This window comes from Myotis yumanensis, unplaced genomic scaffold (assembly GCF_028538775.1).
Source record: "Myotis yumanensis isolate MYYU_CA2020_CCGP unplaced genomic scaffold, mMyoYum1.0.hap1 SCAF_1, whole genome shotgun sequence".
NCBI classification, from domain to species: Eukaryota; Metazoa; Chordata; class Mammalia; order Chiroptera; family Vespertilionidae; genus Myotis; species Myotis yumanensis.
Genome location: NW_027223752.1, coordinates 215,335,434 through 215,360,467, shown reverse-complemented (window position 1 = coordinate 215,360,467; position 25,034 = coordinate 215,335,434). Strand labels below are relative to the sequence as shown.

Here is a 25,034-nt window from a genome sequence, read left to right as displayed (position 1 = left end):
AGTTAGGCAGACAAAGCAGATGAGAAGTGTATTCCAGGAAGTGAAAATCACCAAGGAAAAGGAGAAATGGTGGATTCAGGGGTGTGAAGGCAAGGAGATCTTTATGGCTAGAGGGTTAGATGGCAGTGGCATAGATGAAATTGAGAGATAGTCAGGGCCAATTGATGGGGAGAATTATGTTATGCCAGAGTGTTCAGAAGAATTTTAAATAGGGAGTGCTAATATCAGGTTGACATATCTACTAGAGTCTAAGTGGTAAAGTAGATAGCGAGGAGAGGATTCAGGATATATACAGGTGGTAGGAGTCATGGAGCTTAGTGACTCATCAGAAGATTTGGAGTAGAAATGATCATTCATTCCGTAAATATTTGTTGAACATGTACTATGTGCCAAGTACTGTTCCAGACCTTTGTTTCATTTTTATTGATTTTAGAAAGAGGAAGACAGAGAGAGAGAGAGAGACAGAGGTCAATTTGTTATTCCACCCATTTCTGCATTCATTGGTTGACTGCTTTATGTGACCTGACTGGGGATTAAATCTGCAACCTTGGTTTACGGGTTACGGGTTATTAGGACTACGCTCCAACCATGTGAGCTGCCCAGCCAGGGCTACAGCAGGTTTGAGATGGTTAATACTAAAAATGAAAATAAAGCAGGGGAAAGAATAGAAAACTAAAGCAGAGAAGAAAAATAAAGCTGAGGCAGACTGCAATATTTCAAAGTTGTTATGGCAACGAATGCTGTTAATTCCTCAGAGAGGGAAGGCCTCTCTGAGCAGGTGACATTGAGAGGGACTGAAGATGGTGAGAAACAGCAATTCAGACACTCAAAGGAAGTGCATTCCAAGCAGAGCAAGAGTGTCCTTGGCATATGGGACAACAGCCAAAAAGGTCGGTGTAGCTAGAGTGGAGGGGTGGAAAGAAAGCGTGATAGAAAATGAGTTAGTGAGATAATGCAGCGAGATTGTGTACAGCCTCATAGGCCATTATAAGGACTTTGGCTTTTGCTCTGAGGGCAGATCTGACTCTAGGTTTCTGTTTGTTTATTTGTTTGTTTGTTTTTTTGTTAATCCTCACTGGAGGGTATTTTTCCATTGATTTTTAGGGAGAGTGGAAGAGAGAGGAAAAGACAGAGAGAAACATCCATGTGAGAGAAGCACATCAATTGGTTGCTTCCTGCATGAGCCCTGACTAGGGCCCAGACTAGGGAGAAGCCTGCAGCCAAGGTACATGCCCTTGACCGTACTCGCAGGCCGATGCTCTATCCACTGAGTCAAACTGGTTAGGGCGTGACTCTAGGGCCGGGGGAGGGAGGTGAGGGGGTAAGAGGTCAACCAAAGGACTTATATGCATGCATATGAGCATAACCAATGGACAGAGACAGTAGGGGGTGAGGGCATGTACTGGGAGGTGGGGGCGGCCAGGGAGAGGTCAATGGGGGAAAAGGAGACTTAGGTAATACTTTAAACACTAAAGAATTACAAGAAAAAAAGAAGGTTGCTCTGTGTGCTGCAGGAGATCAGAGCAGCAACAGAGAGACCAGTGAGGAGGTCACTGCAATAAGGTATGAGTCCAGCTTTGAACTCCTGAATCTGAGGTGCCTGTGGGATACCCACGTAGACAGGCCTAGTGGGCAGTTCATTGGGTACACCTGGCAGGCATGAGAATGTCCCCTGCTAGACACAGTCTTGGTGGCACTTGAAGCCATGAGTCTACTTAAGAGTGTTGGGAGAACAAGAAAGAAGACTGGAGACAGGTACTCTGTCCTGGCAAAGAGAGAAGTGCCTGCAAGAAGGCTTAGAAGAAAGTATTAGTCTAGAAGAGAATGAGATTCTAGAAGAAAGGCATGTTCAAAGTCAAATGAGACACAAGTAAGATAAGGATGGAAGACTTATTTTCTTTAGCAACTAGGACAGTGATGGCGAACCTATGACACGCGAACTCATTTTTTTGGTTGATTTTTCTTTGTTAAATGGCATTTAAATATATAAAATAAATATCAAAAATATAAGTCTTTGTTTTACTATGGTTGCAAATATCAAAATTTTTTTTAAAAAATATATATTTAATTGATTTTTTACAGAGAGGAAGGGAGAGGGAAAGAGAGTTAGAAACATCGATGGGAGAGAAACATCGATCAGCTGCCCCCTGCACACCTCCTACTGGGGATGTGCCCGAAACCAAGGTACATGCCCTTGACCGGAATCGAACCTGGGACCCTTCAGTCCGCAGGCCGACGCTCTATCCACTAAGCCAAACCGGTTAGGGCCAAAAAATTTCTATATGTGACACGGCACCAGAGTTAAGTTAGGGTTTTTCAAAATGCTGACACGCCGAGCTCAAAAGGTTCACCATCACTGAACTAGGAGATAACTGGTGACTTTGACAAGGGTAATTTCAGTGGGTTGGTAAATCTGAGCAGTGAATGGGTGGTGAAGGAGTAAAGATAGTAGGTGTATACAACCCTCTCAAATAACTAGGTTTGAAATGAAGAACAGAGATAAGGTAATAACTACAGGATCAAAGGAGAACTTGCTTTTTGAGACTAGAAAGGCCTCAGGATGTCTATAAACTGGTAAGAAAAGCTAGTTAGGTGGGACCAGGTATCCTAGATGCATAGAACAATTCATTCACTAATTTATTCATTTGTTCAACAAATATTTGTTCAGTATGTCACACACTGGAGATACACGGATGAACAGAAACACGGTCCATTTCCTGATGTTGGGAAGACAAGACACATCTATAAATAATACAAAGTGAGGAGGGCAGAAGAGATGGATGCGAAATGCAAGGAAGAACCCATCAGTTTTGCCTCCATGGAAAAGGGAAAGTGAGGGAAACTTCCTGGAGGTTCAAACATTTGAACAGGGAATTAAAAATGAGAAAATTAAGGGTAGCAGAGCATTCTAGCCAGGGAAACTTCGTGACCAATAGTGACAAGATGCAGGGAGGGGTAGAGAAAGCAATAGCATCCGTGTGATGGAAGCCCAGGGGTGTGGTGAAGCAGCAGGATTTGCAGCTGGCAAAGTAGGGTTGGGCCAGAGAGTAAGAGACTTGAAAGGAGAATGGTCCTTTTTGTTATGGGTGATCAAATTTGGGCAGAACATTACGTGGCCCTGGGTGTGTTTTAGAAAAAAACAACAACACTCAAGCTAACACAGAGAGGAGAACTTGGGAGGAAATTGCAATGGTTCAGGTGAGAGTTGACAAGGTCCATAGGGCAGTGACTGTTCCAGAAATGTTGAATGTGGTCGCTACTGTGGATTACCTCATTCCACTCTCCTCTCAGTGTACCTTCCTGTACTGACAGGTTGGAGGACTAAAAACTACATTTCCTGCCCTAGCCAGTTTGGCTTAGTGGATAGAGCACTGGCCTGTGGACTCAAGGGTCCCAGGTTCAATTCTGGTCAAGGGCACATGGCCGGGTTGCGGGCTCGATCCCCAGTAGGGGGCGTGCAGGAGGCAGCCAATCAATGATCCTCATCATTGATGTTTCTATCTCTCTCTCCCTTCCTCTTTGAAATCAATAAAAACATATTTTAAAAAATAAATGAAACCTACATTTCCTAGACTCCTTTGCAGTTACAGTCCCAAATGTAATGTGAGTTCAGACAAGCAGATCCATTTGTACAAGATTTGGAAGGTCAAAGTGAGGAAGAGGCCAGGTTTCTGGTTGTTTCTGCTGTTTCTTCCACCAGGCACAGTCATAAACACACAGTGTTCCATGGCAGTGCCCCAGGGTGCTGCTCTATCTAGCTTTAAGGGTAGAGCATGGAGCACAAGGCACCTCACCCCCACCCCGACCCGATCTAGTAGACATAGCATGGCTCTGTTGCAAATGTGGCTGAGGTAGCTTTCTGACCCCAGATTGCAAAGAAAGTGTGTGTCACAAAATACAATAGTTCCAAGGATGCTGTTCTGCTTCCCCATCTTCTTGATTGTGGCTGGCAATGTTACTATAGAAGTCATACCTCAAGGTCCAGCCAAGTGCCTGGTGTTCCAACAATTATGTAAGCACCTAATTGCATATATTAAATCTCTTTATGTTTAAAACAGCTAGAGTGATTTCCACTTATTTTGATTGAAACCGACTTGACTGTTGAATACATAGAACTGAGAGAATCTGATGCCAATTGAACATGGTAAGGAAGAAGGGAGTGGGTGGCAGTGACAAAAAGAGAGGAGGCAACTACTCCCAAGGTTTCAAGCTTCATGTGGCCATCAATCAAAATAGGGATTACAGAGAGGGTTGGAGTTTTGCAGGTAGGAGAGTGGGGCATCTCATGAGTTGGTTGGAACAGGTTCTCCAGAGCATCAAGCGTTGAAATTAGGTCATTACTGACTAACAAGGGAGTAGAAGGAGATTCCGTTCCAGAACCTAAGTGGCATTTTTATTGCAATGCATCATTGACCCACACCTTCAAGTTCAATTCTTGTATGAAGAGTATGAAGAGTTATATCAAATAGCAATGGAGGAATTAGTGAAATTCATAATACTTACCCGTCTGTCCCTAGGAACATGTCCCCCTCATGTCTTACTAGTCAGAAAGCTAAGTGATATCCCTTCCTTAACTTTAGTAAGACTAGTGTATCTTTTCTTCTTAGAATGGTAAGTACCAGTATAGTCTATCAGCATCTTTCTTTCAGGGCCTAACTGACACTGTATTGCTCAAATAAAATCACATTCTAACCTTGACCTATTCCTCTGGCAATGAGAACCATCCCATGGTCCAGTGACCCATATGACTCCTCCCCTCAAAAATATTATGTTCCATTGTGGCTATTACAACAAACCTGAACAAGTAGTATGGTCTTCTTTTTCTTTATTCTTCCTTTAAAAAAAAAAAAGCAGTTTATTCCATTTATTGTCAGCACAGTTACCATCTTTCCAAGGTTGTAGGCAGTAGAAAGGGACATGGACCTCATTAGCAACTTTGAACTCTTTAGACAAGTAACAGCCTGACACTGCCAACTTGAGATGGGAACATATGTTTTTTGTTTTTACAATAAAATCCAGGGATTTACACACTTGTCATTAAGTATGGGCCTACGTGAATACATTTCTTCTTTTTTAAAAATTGATTTCAGAGAGGAAGGGAGAAGGAGATACAAACATCAATGATGAGAGAAAATCATTCATTGGCTGCCTCCTGCACACCCCCTACTGGAGATCAAGCCCACAACCAGGGCATGTGCCCTTGACCAGAATTGAACCTGGGACCCTTCAGTCACAGGCCGATGCTCTACCCACTGAACCAAACCAGCTAGGGCCTAAATACATTTCTTAATGGAAATGAGGATTGGAAGCAGGAGATAGAAGTAAAAGCTTTTTAATCTATTATAAATATCAGCACCCATTTTTTTTTAAACAAATAAAAGATCCTTGGTAAGACTTCAAGATGCATTTGAACATGCCTTTATTGTAGTACTAGTGACATTTAGTGACAGTTAATTAAATGTAAATATCTTTGGGCAACTGTATTATGATCCCTCTCTCGGGACTGCAGAAATTGTCTTGTTGAACTGTGTTTTCCCAGCGCCAAGCAGAGGCCCACATGGTGTGCCCTCAAGGAATGCTTGAAGGAAGTTTCTAAACTGGGATCAAGAGACAATATTTTAGTACTGGCTCTGCTTCAGGTTCCTCAGCTATGAAATGAGTTTCCAGGTCATAAATTCTTCTACTTCTTTGAAGGGCTCCTTGCTCATACATTTTTTTGATCCCTACAGGAAAAAGATAGAGAATCTCCTTCCCTAAAATGTCTGCAGTATAGCTGGTGAGTGCATTCAGCTTGGCTGCGAATATATCAGGGGTGGATTAAATGACCTCTGGGGGTTCTTCAAGGACTCCTAGGTCAGGTCCTATTAACTCCCCGTTACCTTGAGATCTGCATCAGGATCGCTGGGTGTGGAGCTCCATTCCAGAAATGATTTTGCTACTGGGTTGTTTCTATTTTCCTCTTGTTTACCATCAGGATATTTCCCCTTTCCGTGGGGATTTTCTGAAAAGGTCACATAGCCACTTCAGAAAACTATTCTCTTGTTGAATGACAATGATAGCCTCTTTTTCTGGTTGCAACCAGAAGCAACGGCTGTCGGACCTAAGCAGAAAGAGGGGGCTAGGCGACTTAGTTGGCCAAGGCCAGAGGGAAAGTCCAGCCTCCTATGATGACATTGTGGCTAGATATCTTCCATAGAAGTGACAATTAGGCAAAGTTCCGCCAAGGTCTGGCTGGGGCAGCACAGCGGGGAGGGAGCATCTTCTGTGACCAGCTCTGGGCTTAGAGGGAAGGAGTTCCCAAATACTTTGGACCATCCCATCAGAATCACCTTTCCGGGTTGCTTCCAAAATGCATACCTTGTCCTTTGGACTCCAGAACAATCCTGCTTATTATAAGCACACTGCATAGCCCTGGATAGAGCTGTGATAATAAACCAATCTAATCATTCACCATTCAAATACTTTCTGCAGCCCTGCATGTGCTAGATCAGTGATGGCGAACCTTTTGAGCTCGGCGTGTCAGCATTTTGAAAAACCCTAACTTAACTCTGGTGCTGTGTCACATATAGAAATTTGATATTTGCAACCATAGTAAAACAAAGACTTATATTTTGATATTTATTTTATATATTTAAATACCATTTAACAAAAGAAAAATCAACCAAAAAAATGAGTTTGCGTGTCACTTCTGACACGCGTGTCATAGGTTTGCCATCACTGTGCTAGATAGACCCTGCACTAGGTGTTAGGCTCAGATGGTACATAATCTATCATCATAATCTATAGACAGAGGTCTGGTTGTGTAAGCATAGACAAGCAGAACAAATTATAACAGCATAAGGGCGCTGCTCTGCCTGGCTGCACAGAAAATGAAACCATTTATTCCCATCCCAGTAGTGCTGCTGATTCCTCTATCCTGTGTGCTGGCAGGGCCAGTGTAGGTGTGTCGCTCTGCCTTCCCATCTCACAACCTGTCCTGCTTATGGGCACATGGCCCTCTGCATCTCTGGGCCGAGCACTCTGCTGCTCAGATCCCTCAGTGACTCCCATCCCTTATCCATAAAGAACAGCCCCCCTGAGCAAGGCATTCAATTTGACTCCTACTTTCCTTTTCAGTTTTCTCTCTTGCCACTTCACAGAATGGTCCATAATTCGTGGCGCTCTTTTCATGTCTCAGTGCCTTCGGTCCCCTGTAGCAGATGCTATGGGACTTGCTCACATCAGGCCGCGTTTACCTGTCTACCCTAAAAGTTGCTGCAAACAGCTGTCTCTCTCTTTCTGAGGATTTTTGTTTTTAATCCCTGGGAGGACTAGGTAGGGCAAGCCAGAAGTGTCCCTGGACACAAACCCCCCCCACCCAGCTTCTTTGCCCTTCTGTTAGGATAACTTGGAGACAGGCTTTACACTACACTGACTCCCTGAGCTGTGCAAAGGGATTAAGCTGCAAATTACCCACAATGGCAAATATCTAATAACAGATCTTTCATTCCCGGTTGCAGGCTCCACACCTCTACCGTTCTTTCCATCTCCCAAATGACCTACTGCATTCAAGTTCTTGTCTCTGGTTCTACCTCTGGAAGGATCCAAACCAAAAAGCCTCTTCTGTCTTCCCCACCTCGGCTCTTATTCCCCTCCTCTCCACTCAGCGGAGCTCCTTATTCTTGAAGACTCTACTGGACAATCCCCATCCTCCACACGCCACCATCCACATGTGAAGGCCTCCTTCCCCTAAGATCCTTGGCCATTTACACAGGCCTCTCTGATGATGCGCATCACACGGCATTATAATTATGTGTAATTGACTTTGCCCACTAGGAACTGGGACTTATTCATCTTTGTGAACTGAGGCCCTAGAAGAATAGATACTGTAGACTAGATACTTAATAATACTTAATAAATATTTGATGATTGAATATATGACCTGATAGGACTATAGGGCAATACAATCCTTAACAGCCATTTGTAAGCTTCCCACTAGAGGAGAATGAAAGACCAGGAAAAACTCACTGGACACCAGGAGTCAGACCATACAAGAAACTGAAACTGAAGGTACCCTGCATTCCCTCCACATTCCGAGCCCACCAGCTCAGCCTCCAAACCCACGGAGGACAAGTTTCCCACCAGTGACTGCATGGAAGGATGAAACTCCAGCTCCTGGGTGCTGCCATCATCGACCCAGTATCCCCTTGGCTCGGTGCTGCACAGCCCTTCCCTTTGGATACCCACCCCCCCTTCCCTTAAATAAATTAAAATTGTCTTTATCCACTGTCTGAGATGGCTGTTTAGCCTACCCGCATGCCAACTTTCCATGCTCATCTTCCATGACCCTCTGCTGCTGTTTCCTGGCTATAATCCTTATGGACACAGCCAGGAGTTGGAAGCCATGTTCCTGACCCAGCACTTCCGGCCCAAGAGAAATTCTGACTGTGCCTAGATAGGAGATTAGGAAACCTCTTCTTGCCCCTCCCACAGGACTGACTGTGATCCTATTGTAAAGAAGGGGTTCCCTTTCAATGCAGGGCAGGCCTCCAGGCAGATTCACCCAGACCATTAGGAATCAATGGAATAAATTCCAAGGTTGTGAACAACCAGTGACTCAGGCCTGAGGGCTGGTGCAGTGGCTAAGCCTGGGGCAACTCAAAGACCTGCCATCACTCCTTAAGAAAGTTGCTACCAGCCTAGCCAGTTTGGCTCAGTGGATAGAGCGTCGGCCTGCGGACTCAAGGGTCCCAGGTTCGATTCCGGTCAAGGGCATGTACCTTGGTTGCAGACACATCCCCAGTAGGGGGTGTGCAAGAGGCAGCTGATCAATGTTTCTCTCTCATCGATGTTCCTAACTCTCTATCTCTCTCCCTTCCTCTCTGTAAAAAATCAATAAAATATATTAAAAAAAAAAAAAAGAAAGAAAGTTGCTACCTTTGTAATTTTAAATACAGGGCGAAAACCAGTGCTGCAGTAAACTGAGGACTGAATAAATAGCCCCAAAAGAGGTGTAATCCAGGAGAGGAACCCAAAACTGTTGGTTGGCAGCTGGTCTTTGGGGAAGGCTGGTTTCAACAGACTCTCTATGCTTTGCCTGCAGCATTATTTTAATATCTCACTGCCAAGGAAGACCTGACCCCTCTGAAGAACCAGGACTAGCAGGGATGGAAGGCGCTGGCTGATGCCCTGCGATGTGAGACTTCAAACAAACAAATAGAAACACGAATTCCAGAGAAGGAAAGTTGGTCTTCCCTGCTGAGCAGAAATGGAAATGAACTAAACAGCTTGCAGCATAAGAAATGGGAGTTGGCAAAGGAAAGAGACCTCGTGTTCTACCATGTTAGTGGAAATGAGGAAAGGAGGAGGACTTGAGGAGTGGCAGTAAAAGCACTAGTAGGCAAGGAAGGAACATTAGCATATCTTTTCTCCCATTGCTTTTAGATAAAGTAGAAGGGAGGGGCCGGGGAGGGGAGAGAGGGAGAGAGAAACATTGATGTGAGAGAGACACATCAACTGGTTACCTTCTGCAAGTACCCCTACTGGGCAGGGGATGGAGCCTGCAACTGAGACAGGTGCCCTTAACCAGGAGTCAAAGCCACGACCCTTCCCTGTGCAGGCCGACACTCTAACCACTGAGCAAAATTGACTAGGGCATATTAGCATTTCTTTTTTTTTTTTGAAATGCCAGATGGCAGAATTTTATGATTTTATTAACACGAATACAATGTGTACACAATCTGTTTATTCATTTTCTTCGCTGCGCAGCCTGGCATAGGGATCGGTGACTCTGATGGTCAGCTGGGCTGCTCTTTCCACAGTGGCTTTGCAGTTCTTTGAGGAGACGTTGTGAGCAGTCTCAGCCCAGTAAGATTTGTTGCACATCAGCAGCACTTCAAGCCCTTTGACGTATGGACCAGAAACGTCCGAAAGCCATTGGGCAGCATGTGCTTTGTTTTCTTGTTGCTCCCATAACCAATGTTGGGCATCAAGATCTGGCCCTTGAGTCTTCTACGCACCCTATTGTCAATGCCTCTGGGTTTCTTCTGGTTCTGCTTAATTTTGACATATTGGTCTGACTGGTGCCGGATGAAATTCTTGGTCCTCTTTTTTACAATCTTGGTTTTCATGAGAGGTCTGAGGGCAGCCATGGTGCCAAGTAGGAGATGGCACCATGTAGGCAGCGCCAAGGTACATGCCCTTGACCAGAATTGAACCCGGGACCCTTCAGTCCACAGACTAATGCTCTATCCACTGAGCCAAACCGGTCAGGACAAATTGGGCCTCTTTAAACTTGATCTTCTAAAAGATGCTCTGTAGGCAGCGCCGAGGAAGAGCACATTAGCATTTCTTAAGAGCTGCCATGTCCCAGGCAGGTAGCATTTATTTCTCATATCAGAAAATTTTGTGTAATTATATTATTATTATTATAAATTAGAGCTCAATTGCTTTGAGCTATTATAGTCATTCTACAGATGGAAAATCAAGCTCAGAGAGGTTAAATGATTAGCCCAAGGTATGCCAGCTAGTTAGGAGTGAAATCTAAGTTTAAATGACAAGAAGAGTTTGAAAGTAATTCATATCCAATTCAAGAAACAAGATGAAATAGTCAGGAATCATGTCATAACTACTTTTTTTCCTCCTCGGTGCATGTGTAAATTCACTGCCTTTTGGTGCATTGTGAGGCGGTGCATTGTGAGTTTGATGCAATGACTGTGGAAGAAAGAGGGGGAAAGGATCTTTTAGAGGATCAAGTTTAAAGAGGTCCAATTTGTCCTGATCGGTTTGGCTCAGTGGATAGAACGTTGGTCTGCGGACTGAAGGGTCCCGGGTTTTCTGCTCAAGGGCATGTACCTTGGTTGCGGGCACATCCCCAGTAGGAAGTGTGCAGGAGGCAGCTGAATCGATGTTTCTCTCTCATTGGTGTTTTTAACTCTCTATCCCTCTCCCTCTCCCTTCCTCTCTGTAAAAAATTAATAAAATATAAAGAGGCCCAATTTTGGGGAAAATCTCCAAATTTAGGTTTAGCAGCAAGCTAGGCTTAAAGAGAAAGGAGGGAGAGAGGGAGAAGAGCGGGAGGCTGCAAGCATAAGATTTAAATTTTGACACTTCCTAATATTAGCTATGACCGGAGTGAGACACTAAAATACCACCCACAAGACTGGCAAGTACTGCCCTACTTTCAATTCAGCCCAAAGCAGGAAGGCTTAGGTATGTCACGAGAAAGCCTCTTGTTACTGCCCTAAGACCAGAACAAAAGCACTGGAGGAAACTCCCGGCCCCACTGCATGATTTCCAAAGAAGCCCTGCTGGTCTTATGACTGTGACGGCTCAAGTGTCACAGTTGTGTAACTCGCTGATATTCAAAAATGATCCTCGAGTCCATCATACAGGCTTATGACGATAACGTACACTAGTTTTAGTAAAAGGGGAGAGGAGTGACAGCTCTTGCTGAAGAACAAAGAGAAGAAGAAAGAAACCTGGACTGGAATCCTGGACATGCCGGTTCTAGGTCTGGCTCCTTCACTCATTTGAACTGGAGGTGATACCTCTGTGCTTTCCTCTGCTTTCAGGAAGGACCTCTGATAGATGTCATGGAAGAGAACTTCCAGCGCCAAAGATCTAAGGCAGTGATTTTCAACAAGTGTGCCGCGGCACACTGGTATGCCACAGTAATTTTTTTTAAAATATATATTTTATTGACTTATTACAGGAGAAAGGGAGAGAGACAGAGAGCCAGAAACATCGATCAGCCGCCTCCTGCACACCTTCCACTAGGGATGTGCCCGCAACCAAGGTACATGCCCTTGACCGGAATCGAACCCGGGACCCTTCAGTTCACAGGCCAACACTCTATCCACTGAGCCAATCTGGTTATGGCTGCCACAATGATTTTTAAAACGTGCAATACCTGACTATTTAGTCAGGGGCACTGTCCTCTTTTCCCTTAGAGAGTCAAATGAAAACATGACAAGAGCCAACACAACAGTAGCTGTCTGGTGTGAATGAATCAAAATTATACTTATTTTTTGGTCAGATGGGCAAAAATATAATATATATATTTTTGGTGTGCTGCAGAACTTTGGTAATTAGTTCATATGTGCCATGAGATGAAGAAGGTTGAACATCGCTGATCTAAGGGATTGATTGGAGGCTTTCTGTCTGTATTCCTTTCTCTTTCTTTCTAAATATATTTTTATTGATTTCAGAGAGAAAGGGAGAGGGAGAGAGAGATAGAAACATCAGTGATGAGAGAGAATCATTGATCAGCTGCCTCCGGTACACCCACTACTGGGGATCCAGCAAGCAACCTGGGCATGTGCCCTGACCAGGGAATTGAACTGTGACTTCCTGGTTCATAGTTTGATTCTCAACCATGGAACCACCCAGGCCAAGCTGACTGGAGATTTTCAAAGTGGTAAAAGCTGTTGGGCTGTGAGTTAGAAACTAATCCAAGGGCTATTTTTACTGCTATTTATTTCAAATTTTCTAATTTGGTTTCAACTAAATGAAAGAGAAAAAGGGGGAGGAGGGGAAACTATCAAGAGGTAAACAGGAAAAAGGAAATAGCAAATAAATATTTTAAAATAACAAATATCTTTTTAACAAGTTAAATAACAAAACTAGGCACATTTAGTGTACTAAAAGAATTCTTTTGGGTGGCAACGTCATACTGTGTTTTGAGTCCAGAAGACCTACAACTGAATTACAGTCTTATCACTTATGGCATAAACAACCCCGAATAAATCTCCTCATCTCTTTGAGTCTCAATTTCTTTGTGTAGAAAAAAAAAAAGAATAATTATAACAACAGTAGCTACCATTTATTGGATAAATTTATGTACTAGCCACTGAGCTAGGCTCTGTGTATTATGTCTCTGAATCCACCCACACTGTATGAATTAGATATTACTATCTCCACTTCACAGATAAGGGCACTGAAACTAACCAAATCAAAGAGTGAGATTCAAACCCAATTTGGTAAAACTCTGAAGCTTATTCTCTTATCTACCCTCCTATACTTCCCCTAAAGGATAACACAGATCATATAAGTAATATTTTGAAAGACACTTTGTAAATGGCAATATACAAGTGTTTCATACAGTATTCATGATCAAAACAACAATAATGGTAATAATGAAGTAATAACAACAATAATGAATTTTTAAGTGTCCATAATCAGAGTGAGTATCCAAATAGAAATATGCATAATCTTATTTGAATATCTAATCCAACAGGGCCCAGATGATGACTCCAGGCTCATCAGGCCCTGGGAGCCTCCCTCATCAGTTGTCATCACTGAATATCTCAGTTTCTGGGCTCAGAAACAGAGTTTGCATGAGCAGAAATGTTGATGTCTGAGAAACAGTGCAGAGAAGATATAGAGCACAGTGAAACCTCTGTGTTCTGTACAGTTTTATCACCGAAAGGGCCATCTGGCCAAGCATACAAAAAAATAACCAGAGATAGCCAGCTGGCAAATTTTACCTTTTAAAAAAAAAATCAAGAAAAAGACTCAATAATCAGTGCAGTAATTCTGGATTGTAATCAGAATAAAATAGGTGGGCAAGTGTCCCTGTGAGTCATCAAGGCCTACAAAGAATCCCTCTGGCCTTTTGAAGTAGATCAGTTAACCTGAAATTGAATCTCAGTGCAGAGGAATGGGGCACAGCTCCTTTAAAAGAGGATGTGGGAAACCAGGTGGCTCAAGCAGGTGGCACCGTTGACCTGAGAGTCTCAGTCCCACTGAGGTATCCATGCCTGTCTGAGGAACCCTCCTCCCTACCTACTAATTACTTCAATTTTTTCAGTTCCCTTAAAAAGTCTTTTCAAACCTGTTAGACACAGGATGTTATTCGTGAAAAGGACCTTCACACTCATCTGGTCAAATGTTCTCATTTCACAGGGGAGAAAACAGAGGCCCTGAGAGGTCAAGTCTGGAGGCCCCGAAGCTCGTCAGCGGCACAGGCAGAACATGAATCTCTACTTTCTATACGTATGTTGTTCTTCTAACAGATGCTGCTGCCCCATCTCATCCTTCACCCTTCAGTGCTTTCACCCTGATTTTTATTTTGACATATCTACACCCACAACTCTCTCATAAATGCACTAAGATCTTTGGGAGGATAGTAATCCCAGAGCTCTACTCATAGGCAGTAGACCAGTGATGGCGAACCTATGACATGCATGTCAGAGGTGACATGCGAACTCATTTTTTTGGTTGATTTTTCTTTGTTAAATGGCATTTAAATATATAAAATAAATATCAAAAATATACATCTTTGTTTTACTATGGTTGCAAATATCAAAAAATTTCTATATGTGACACGACACCAGAGTTAAGTTAGGGTTTTTCAAAATGCTGACATGCCGAGCTCAAAAGGTTTGACATCACTGCACTAGACAGTACTTTTCATGTGCACAAGTCTAAGCACTTTAAACATAGGAACTTGTGAATTCTTAAAACAACCCTAGGAAGTATGCACTATTTTGATCTCTATCTTAGAGAGACACAGATAGGTTAAGTGAACTGCCTTAGGTCACACAGCCAGTCAGTGGTAGAGCCAGGATTTTAACCCAGGCAGTGTTCTTATCTCATACAAAGATGTATAGTAGAGATTACTGGCTGCCTCTAGAGAGGGGAAATGGGGGCGGGGGAGCCTACAGGGGCTACAATGCGAAGACTTTATTTTCCCCGTGAACTTTCAGAGATTGCTTATATTTCTTATATTTTTGCCATATGCTTTGTCACTTATTCAATAAACAAATTGAAATAACTGTTATGGGTATCTTTTAACAATAGTTCTAAAGTGGGGAGTGGTGATGGTTGTACAACACTGTGTGGATGTACCTAGTGCCGCTGAATTGCACATTTAGAAATGGTTTACATGGCCCTGGCCGGTGTGGCTCAGCTGATTGGATGTTGTCCCATGCACCAAAGTGTTGCCATTTCGACTCCTGGCCAGGGCACATACCTGGGTTGCAGGCCTGACCCTCGGTAGGGGGCGTTCAGGAAGCAGCCGATAGATGTTTCATTCTCATATCAATGTTTCTCTCTCTCTTCTTTTCTCTTCCTCTCTCTAAAAATCAATTAAAAATCTTTTAAAAATGGTAAATTATATACTTAATATATTTTGCTACCGCAAAAATTTCTAAAAGCCTTTTTGGGAATGATGAAGAACACGGGGGCAATGCTTTTCAAGACCTCAAGCAGCATATTCAAGAGCATAAACATCACAGGATAATTCAGTAAATGTTTACTGTACAGAAGGCTCTGTGCACAGTCTGGTGGGATATAGAAAGATGATAGAGCCATAGTCTTTACTCTCCAAAAAATGATGGCAAGGCAGCCTGGGTGATGAAAACACAAAGTCAAGGGGAGGAGCATCTTTTCTGTGAACCCGGATGCCTAAGGTACCAAAAGGACATTTTTATGGGGTTCGAACGAGACACTGTGTAAGGCACCTAGCACAGCGGCTGGCATAGGCAGGAGTTTAGTCAATGCCAGTTGTTATTATCACTATTATGTGACTCTTCTGAGAGTTACTTTCCTCACTTGTAAAATCAGAGGCTATGGACTTGACAACCTACAGCCCTATAACCAGGAAGGGGGGTGGTCTTCCTGTTTTGTCAGTGAGTGATGTGAGACAAGGCATGCTGGAAGGACTGTTCTCACAGAATGAGAAAACAGAAGCCCTGGGGGAGAGTGGGTGAGCTCTACTTTGAAGCGACAGATGTGGGCCCAGCCACAGGTGCTGGAGCTGCCTTCTGGCTCTCACCACTGAGGAGCCAGTGGTTAAACAGCCACTATTAAAAGTAAATGAGCCTGACTGGTTTGGCTCAGTGGATAGAGCGTCGGCCTGCGGACTCAAGGGTCCCGGGTTTGATTCCAGTCAAGGGCATGTACCTTGGTTGCAGGCACATCCCCAGTGGGGGCTATGCAGGAGGCAGCTGATCGATGTTTCTAACTCTATATCCCTCTCCCTTCCTCTCTGTAAAAAAATCAATAATATATATATATATATATATATATATATTTAAAAAAAGTAAATGATATAAATTTACACTTAAATATACTACGTTTAAAATGAAGTAACAAATACTCAAAACTCATCGTTTCCCCAGTTATTTCATTACATTTCACTGTTACCTATTTTTAAGGTTTTTTAGTATCAATTGTATTTGAATGGTGGAAAGAGTAAGTAATGGTGTGCCACTCTGCATCTCTCCAAACTCCTTGTTCAGTGATGCCAGATCAGTGGCTTAAGGCATCCAAGGCAGGGATATATCAGTGGCTTAAGGAATCGGTAACAGTGCAAACAAGCCTTCAACCTCACCCAGAACGGGCTGTTGTGCACTTACCAGTACACCACTGGTTCAAACCCGTATGTGCAATCTGGGTCTCTTGGAAGGACCCTCCTATTGCTCTCAAAAGGAGTGTGTGTAAATATTATCATCAGGGGCCATGAAGAAGCAGGCTGTTCGATGTGGCCCTCTCCTCTTCTGTTTCCTTATCCAAAATAAAGTAAATAATTCTAAGTGCTTGGCCCACAGCCAAGGACCTCTCGTGTTCAATTCTTCATCTCCTGTTTGCAAGAGCTAATTAGAGTGAGGGGAGTGCAAAGTGAAATAATGGCTTAGTCACCCCTGAGAGCATGAAGGCTCTGTGCTTCTCCTCGGGGCAGTGAACACAAACCCCAGGATGATGGCATGTGACTCTTTCTTTTTCTAAATGAATCAGACTTTGTGACTAGAAATTTGGATTTCCTCCGCCCACTCTGGCCCCACCATGCCAGTTACATATTTTTCTGTTTTTTTCTAGTTGAATTGACTCACCAATTGTTGTAGGAGCCTATTGGTCTGAATGTTCAGTACTGATAATATCAGACAGAGATGCAATTCTTGCTCTGCAAACTCACTGAATATACAGCATAAATCTGATTCCGTTTTTCTGTAGAGAAAATGAAACCCACTCCTAAGATAGAGAACTGAGCACTGGGTTTGGGAAGGGCATCTTTTCTCTCTAGGTTTCTGGGTTTCAGTGACCTCTCTGTAGACCCAGAACACTGCAGGGTGGCTTTGAGCTGAGTGCCTGGCCACTATCAGACATGGTTTAGGGCTTAAAGGGTCCAGGCCTCAAGACCCTAAACACTGGATGGATATTGCTGTTCCCCAAATCATAGGTAATTCAAAATAAAATTTGTAATAACTCAAAACCTATTTGGGGGGAAAGTGTCATATCTTGACAAGCACATGCACTCCAGAGCCAGACTGTTTGGATTTGAATCCTGGCTTTGCCATTTATTAGTTTTGTGATCTTGGGAAAGCCGCTTAAAATCTGTGTTTTAGCCCTAGCTGGTTTGGCTCAGTGGATAGAGGGTCGGGCTGCAGACCAAAAGGTCCTGGGTTTGATTCTGGTCAAGGGCACGTACCTTGGTTACAGGCTCCTCCCCAGCCCCAACCCTGGTTGGGGCACGTGCAGGAGGCAACCAATTGATGTATTTTTCTCACATTGATGTTTCTCTCTGTCTTTCCCTCTCTCTTCCACTCTCTCTAAAAGATCAATGGAAAAATATCCTTGGGTGAGGATTAACAAATAATAATCTACACTAATAAAAGAGAAACATGGTAATTAGCGTACGACCGCTACCCTTCCCATTGGCTAATCAGCATATCCTTATGCAAATTAACTGTCAGCCAAGATGGCGGCCGGCAGCCATGCACTGAAGCGAACAGGGAGGCTTGCTTGCTCCAGTGACTGCGGACTCCAACATTCCCCGCCTGACTTGCCGGCCTCTCAGCTGCAACTCTAAGCAACTATGTTGCAAATATAGAAGCTAAACAAAACCCTAGAAACCGGCTTTCAGTCAGCTGGGCTTCAGCCAGCTGGACCGCAACATTGTATCAAATACAGAAGGTAAAGGCCAGAAACCTGCTTTCAGCAGCGAGGCCTCAGAGCTAAAGCTGGCCCAGAATAGAAAAAAGAAAAAGAAAAAAAGGAGCAGTTGGGAGCTTCAGTCACCCGCCAGCCTGAAAACGGCCCTCAGCCCCTCAGCCAGATTGGCCAGGCACCCCAGTGGGGACCCCCACCCTGATCCAGGACACCCTTCAGGGCAAACCAGCTGGCCCCCACCCATGCACCAGGCCTCTATTCTATATAGTAAAAGGGTAATATGCCTCCCGGCTCTGTGTGTGATAGGGGCCGGGGCCACAACCTCCCTGTTCGCCCTGCTCTGTTCGTGACAGGGGAAGGCACCCCAACTCCCTAATCAGCCCTGCCAGATAGGGGGGAGCTCCCCAATCCCCTAATCACCCTGCGGCTCTGTTCGTGACAGGGTGCAGCACCCCAAACCCTAATCGGCCCTGCTCTGTGTGTGACAGGGTGCGGCACCCCCCCCCCCCCCACACACACACAGGCCCTGCTCTGTGTGTGACAGGGTAGAGCCATAACCTCTCCATCGGCCCTGCCCCTAGTGTGACAGTGGCGGCGCCCCAACCCCCTGATCCATCCTGTTCTGTGTGTGACAGGGGGCGGTGCCCCAACTCCCCTATCGGCCCTACTCTGTGAGTGACAGGGGGGAGCTCCTCAACCCCCTGATCAGCCCTGCTCTGTGCGTGACAGGGGGGAGCTCCCCAACCTCCTCATCGACCCTGCTCTGTTAGTGACAGGGGGCAGCACCCCAACCCCCTGATTGGCCCTGCTCTGTGAGTGACAGGGGGCAGTGCCCCAACCCCCTGATCGGCCCTGCTCTGTGCGTGACAGGGGGTGGCGCCGCAACCTCCCCATCGACCCTGCCTTGAGTGTGACAGGGGGCGGTGCCCCAATCCCCCAATCGGCCCTACCCTGAGCGTGACTGAGGGTGGCATCGCAACCTCCCGATCCACCCTGCTCTGTGCATGACAGGGCGGCGCTCCAACTCCCCAATCGGCCCTGCTCTGAGCCCGACCAGGGGCTGCACTTAGGGATTGGGCCTGCCCTCTGCCACCCAGGAGCAGGCCTAAGCCAGCAGGTCGTTATCTCCCGAGGGGTCCCAGACTGCGAGAGGGCACAGGCCGGGCTGGGGGACCCGCCCCCCCCCCCCCCCCCCCCAGTGCACAAATTTTTGTGCACCGGGCCTCTAGTAATAATAATAACAATAATAATAATAAATCTGTGTTTCAGTTTCAAAAGGGATTATTAATACTACTTACCCCAATAGGGTTGGCATGAGGATTAAATATGCTATCATTTGTAATATGCTTAGAGAAGGTACATGTTAAGTGCCATATAAATGTTAGCTATTATTTGAATGTGACATGCTTTCTAATTGTTTTGAATTGAACATCTATGCTTAGGCCAATTGAAACTGAACTATGAGTTATAGTTCTTCTCTGAGCATTTCATAAATATAGTCATTAAATGATAATTCTTTGCGTGGAAAAACAGTTAAGCCAATGAAAAAAATCCATGTGGAGAAAGAGTAATACTATAAATGCAAAATTTCAGAGCTTGATATTTTAGGCATATGTGGCAATATAGTAACTCTCCCCTTTAATACATAATCAAGTCCATACTACCTACATGCACAGTATAATTCATTTTCAGATTTCAAGAAGTGGTCCTCCCAGCAGACCGCAGGACCTGGCATCACTGCATTATGACTTCTCTCAAGAAGGGTTTTGTGTTTTAAAAAAATATATATTTCTTTATTGATTTCAGAGAGGAAGGGAGAGGGAGAGAGATAGAAACATCAATGATGACAGAGAATCATTGATCTGCTGCCTCCTGCATGCCTCCTACTGGGGATCGAGCCCACAACTTGGGCATGTTCCCTGGGTCGCAGTCGAACCTGGGACCCTTCAGTCTGCAGGCCGACGCTCTATCCACTGAGCCAAACCGACTAGGGCAGTGATGGTGAACCTATGACATGCGTGTCAGAGGTGACACGTGAACTCATTATTTTGGTTGATTTTTCTTTGTTAAATGGCATTTAAATATATAAAATAAATATCAAAAATGTAAATCTTTGTTTTACTATGGTTGCAAATATCAAAAAATTTCTATATGTGTTACAGCACCAGAGTTAAGTTAGGGTTTTTCAAAATGCTGACACGCCGAGCTCAAAAGGTTCGCGTCACTGGATTAGGGCAAGGGTTGTTTTTCTTTGTTTTGTTTGCTACCAACATATTACAGGTAACTTAAGTGAAAGAAACACATCCTTTATATTAGGAGTAAAAGAAGAAACCAATGATGGCATTTTGAACTATTCTTTAGTGAAACCTAAAGGAGAGAAAGTAGCTAATACTTGGGTACTTGCCATTATACTAGAAACTGTTCTCAGTGCTTTGCATATGTTAATGAATGATTTTCATAATAACCCTATGATATATTTATTACCACCTCTATCTTACAGATGAGCAAGCCAGCACAGAGAGACTACATGGCTTAACCAACATCACACAGCTAATAAGTGCAGAGCTGGGATTTTAACCAAGCAATGTGGCTCCAGGACACTGAAGTTTTTGACCACTACAATACACTGCAGCTCAATAGGTGAATAGCCCTTGAGATTTATATATTTTTCTTCCTCTTACATATACTGTGAATCTAATATATGTGCTTTAAATATACTATATGGAAAATGCTTTTTTAAAATATGTTTTTATTGATTTCAGAGAGAGGAAGGGAGAGGGGAGAGAGAGAGAAACATCAATGAGAGAGAACAGTTGATCAGCTACCTCCTGCACCCCTCCTACTGGGGATCAAACTCGCAACCTGGGCTTGTGCCCTGACTGGGAATCGAACCATGATCTCCTGGTGCATTGGGTCAACACTCCACCACTGAGCCACACTGGCCAGGTGAAAATGTTTTTTTTTTTTAATATACCACAAATCTAAAGATAGTTATTTTTCTGCCTCTTAAATATCCTACAAATAGTATTTCTGGCATTTGCTTTTTTCCTCTTTTTACTCCTCTCAACACCACTACATCTCTATACAGTCTAAACCACACAGATTAGTACTAGATCATATATTCAGCCCTGGATTGTATTCTAATTGACTTATGGGTTGTCAATTCTGTGGAAGTTCTATGGAGACAAGGAACAAGTCTTAGACATATAGCCTATTTCCCACAGAGCCCTAAGAAATAATTAATCCAGGGACTAATAATTATAGACCACTTAATTTGTGTCTGGCAATATTCTAAGTACTTTATACTTATTCTCTCACTCACTCCCCAGAACAGTCTTTGTGGCACATACTATTAGTATCATCCCCATTTCACAGATGAGGAAAGTGACTGTCCCTCACCAATCAGCTAGTAAGAGGCAAAGCCAAGATGTCAACCAAAGTCTGTCCAACCCTAAAGCTGCCAGCTCAACCACTAGAATATACTACATTCCTGCTGGTGCTAAATATATAACAGATACTTAGTAAATGTTTGTTGACTGATCAATCGATTGATTGCTTCATGTGTCTGTTTATTCTTTTATTCTTAGTGGAGGGAGAGAAAATGAGGAAGATAAGGGAAGAGAGAGTTAATAAATGGAAGTATCCAGGAAAATAACTGAGCTTAGGGCTGGAGACCAGGTAGAGACTGATACTAGGGAGTGTAGGGGAGAAACAGAAAAGACACTTGGGGAGGGAACCAAGGTAGTGACAGCCTTGGCTGATGTCACGGTTGCAAGTCACACTGGCATCATGCAGGCCTTATGCTCCTACCTACTCTGATGTGACTTGAGAATGGAGACACGATGTCATCTTGTGTCCCTAACCTCCAACAACCATATAGTTTGTTAGTTTTGGTATTTACATTTCACTCATTCATCTATGAAGTGATAGACTATATTCTAGGCCCTGGGGACATATAAGTGAACAATATAGATAAAAATTCGTGCTTTCATAAACCTTACTTTTTAATTGGGGGGATATAGGCAACAAATATAATAAATAAGTAACATATAATAGCTTTAAGTGGTAAATTTCTGTGGTTTTCAAAAATAGAGCAGGATAAGGAAGACCAGGCATGCTGGGGCTAAGAAGGTGAAATCAGAATGGGCCTCACCTACAGGGTGGCATATGAGCAAATATTTAAAGAAGATGAGGTTAAAGGAAAGATAATAAGAATGGTTAAGCTCTAGCTGGTTTGGCTCAGTGGATAGAGCATTGGCCTGCAGATGAAGGTTCCCGGGTTTGATTCTGGTCAAGGGCACATGCCCAGGTTGTGGGCTGATCCCCAATAGGGGTGTGCAGGAGGCGGCCAATCAATGATTCTCTCTCATCATTGATGTTTCTATCTCTCTCTCCCTCTTCCTTCCTCTCTGAAATTATATATATATATATATATATATATACATACATATATATATATATATATATATATATATATATATACATATATATATATGAAAGAATGGTTAAACCCATATTGCTAGATTATAGAAATTAAGAATGAATGTTTAATAATAAAATTACTATTGAGAAGTTGAATACTTTTACAGAGGAAAAGTTACTTGTAGCTCTTCCATTCTGTCCTGGGAGGTCCCAGAGATGACGAAACATCTATAAACTCAATTTTCATCTCAATTTGTTTAAAAATAAAATTGCCATCCCTTTTAAGTGGTGGTAGCATACATGTGAACCTTCAGTCAGTTTTGTTTGCTTGTGCACATGCTGTTTGTGAGCTTGTATGTTAATGGTTTGCTCTCATGAGCACATAACTGGAATCCACAAATGACAATGAAAAACCACCACAGGCCAGCAAAGACTGACTTTCTGTTCATGAATCAAATGAAGTATAAAATTAGCAAAGAGCTCTTCAAGAATAGCCAAAAATTTGTATTTTTAATATAAATATACAAAGAAGCGCTACTTAAATAGTTTCTTAGACAAGGAACATATAAAATTGAGCGTGTTTCCCAATTCCTATTTTGATACAGTAACAGCTAACAATTATTGAGCTCCTACCATGTGCAGATATTGGGTGAAGTATTTTATGTGTATAACTTCATTTAATTTGTTCACTCACTCAACAAAGATTATTGAGCGCTCACTGGGGACATGGCAGGGAACAAAACCGGCAAAATCCTTGATATTATGGATATAGGGTAGGTAAGTGCTATAAAGAGAAATCAAACCAGGGTGTGGAGAGTGCCTTTGGGAGGCAGTGCTGCCCAGAACTGAAGAGTTTACTCTTCAGTGATCAGAGAAGGTCTCTCTAATACATGACAGTTGGTTTTGGGGGAAAGGTATTTCTAGGCAGAAGAAACAGCAGAAAGCAAGAACATATGTAGTATTTGACTATGTAAGATAAGTTTTATTTTATAGAAAACTGGAGGCTCAGGGATAGTATTTTTACCAGTATATATGTGTCCATGTCACATAAATAAGAAGAGGCAAAGCTACAACATGACTCCAAATCAATTGACCTCAAAATCCATGCCTTACTGTCCCCAAATACCATCAGTTTAATCCCCTAAACTCAAAGAGTTACTCTTTTAAAAGATTGGCAGAGCATAGGACTACCAGGAATTAATTGGTACTGCTTTATTTCTATAATTTACTCTAGCCTTAGGCAAATTACTGACACTTGCTCTTCTCCATAGCCTGTAAAATGGGGTTCAGGTAATTAACAACTCACAACAACTGTTACGAGAACTAATTACACTGCTTACAAAATACTTTGAACATCAACAATAAGAGTGTCTTCATTCTGAGTATCACATTTCCTCCCAATGAAACTCCAGACCCTCCATCCCTGTCCTCCCCCCAACTTCCACATCAGGTCTTTCTCAGATTTCCCTCTGTTGGCTAAACAAATTACCTCGTTATTAAAACCAGAAGCCCAGGAATCATTTTAACTCCTTTTCATTCACTATACACATTCCCTAGTCCTGTTCATTCTACCTTCAAAATGTATCTTGTACCCATTCACATCTCTCCATCTTTAATGCCACCTGTGTATTTTAACCCACCATCCTCTTTGGCATGAACAATTGCAATAATTGGCTAATTGGCCTCCTTTTCCATTTTTCTTCTTCCCAATGCATGTGCCACACAAAACCCAAGAGTGACCTTTGAGAAGAGAAATCACAACATATCACTTCCCTACTTAAAACCCTTCAGTACTACCTATTGCAGACATGGTAAGTGCAACCTGCTACCATGGCTAGAGTGATCAGCTCATCAGGTTTTGCCCAAGACTTTCCCAATTTCAGCACTGTAAGTCCTGCATCCCAGGAAACTCTTCAGTTCTGGGCAAATAAGGATGATTGGGCACCTTAACCCTGGCTTGTAGGGCCTCACAGCCTCATCTCATGCCATTGTCCCCTCAATCACTATACCCTTCACACACTGGCCTTTGTCAGGTCTGGAAACATCCTGACCCTTTCCATTCTCAATGCCTTGATGGCTGTGCTTGCCTTGCCTTGGCCTGGAATGCTCTTCCATGGCTGGATTTTGCTCATCCTTTAAGGCTCAGCTTAAATGTTCCAGAAAGGTCTTCTCTGATCCAAGTTAACTCAACAATTCCTTTTTGCTATTCTTATTATAGCATTCTTCTACATTCTTCCTCCCCAGCACTTGTCATTAGTCTTGATTTATTTTCCATATACCTAGTTGTCTCGGTTTTCTACCATTTGAATGTAAGAGGTCAGGAGCCTTGTTTGCAGTGTCCCCGTGGTGCCCCCAACACATAGCACATGGCAAGTGCTCGGAAAATATTTATTGATCCAACTTTTAAATTTTGAGCCTCACTCCCACCAAACAACAGGTGGAGACCCAGGCCCTATACGGTCTAGAGATCAAGGTCTTGCAAACACCAGAACATCTGGTAGACCTTGCTGCCCACCCACCCCTACTGGTGTCTGGGACCTGACCTCAAGGGGACCCCAAAGAAATTTTGGTTTCTCTGGAGGCCTAGAGAGGTTAAAAGACTTGGCCTACGCTACACATTCAGTTAACATTTTTTATAGGCAAGGCTAAAACCAGTATTTCCTGATTTCTTACCAACTAAATTCTAATTTCAAAGGATCTTAGTGTAGGAAGAAATCTCCAGGCCCCGTTTGCTTTAGCCC

General features: G+C 43.3%; 1 pseudogene; it reads right to left on the bottom strand.

Moving 5' to 3' along the window:
- Window positions 1-9,723: 9,723 nt before the first annotated feature.
- LOC139007318 (large ribosomal subunit protein eL32-like) lies at window positions 9,724-10,142 on the bottom strand (annotated as a pseudogene).
- Window positions 10,143-25,034: the final 14,892 nt, after the last annotated feature.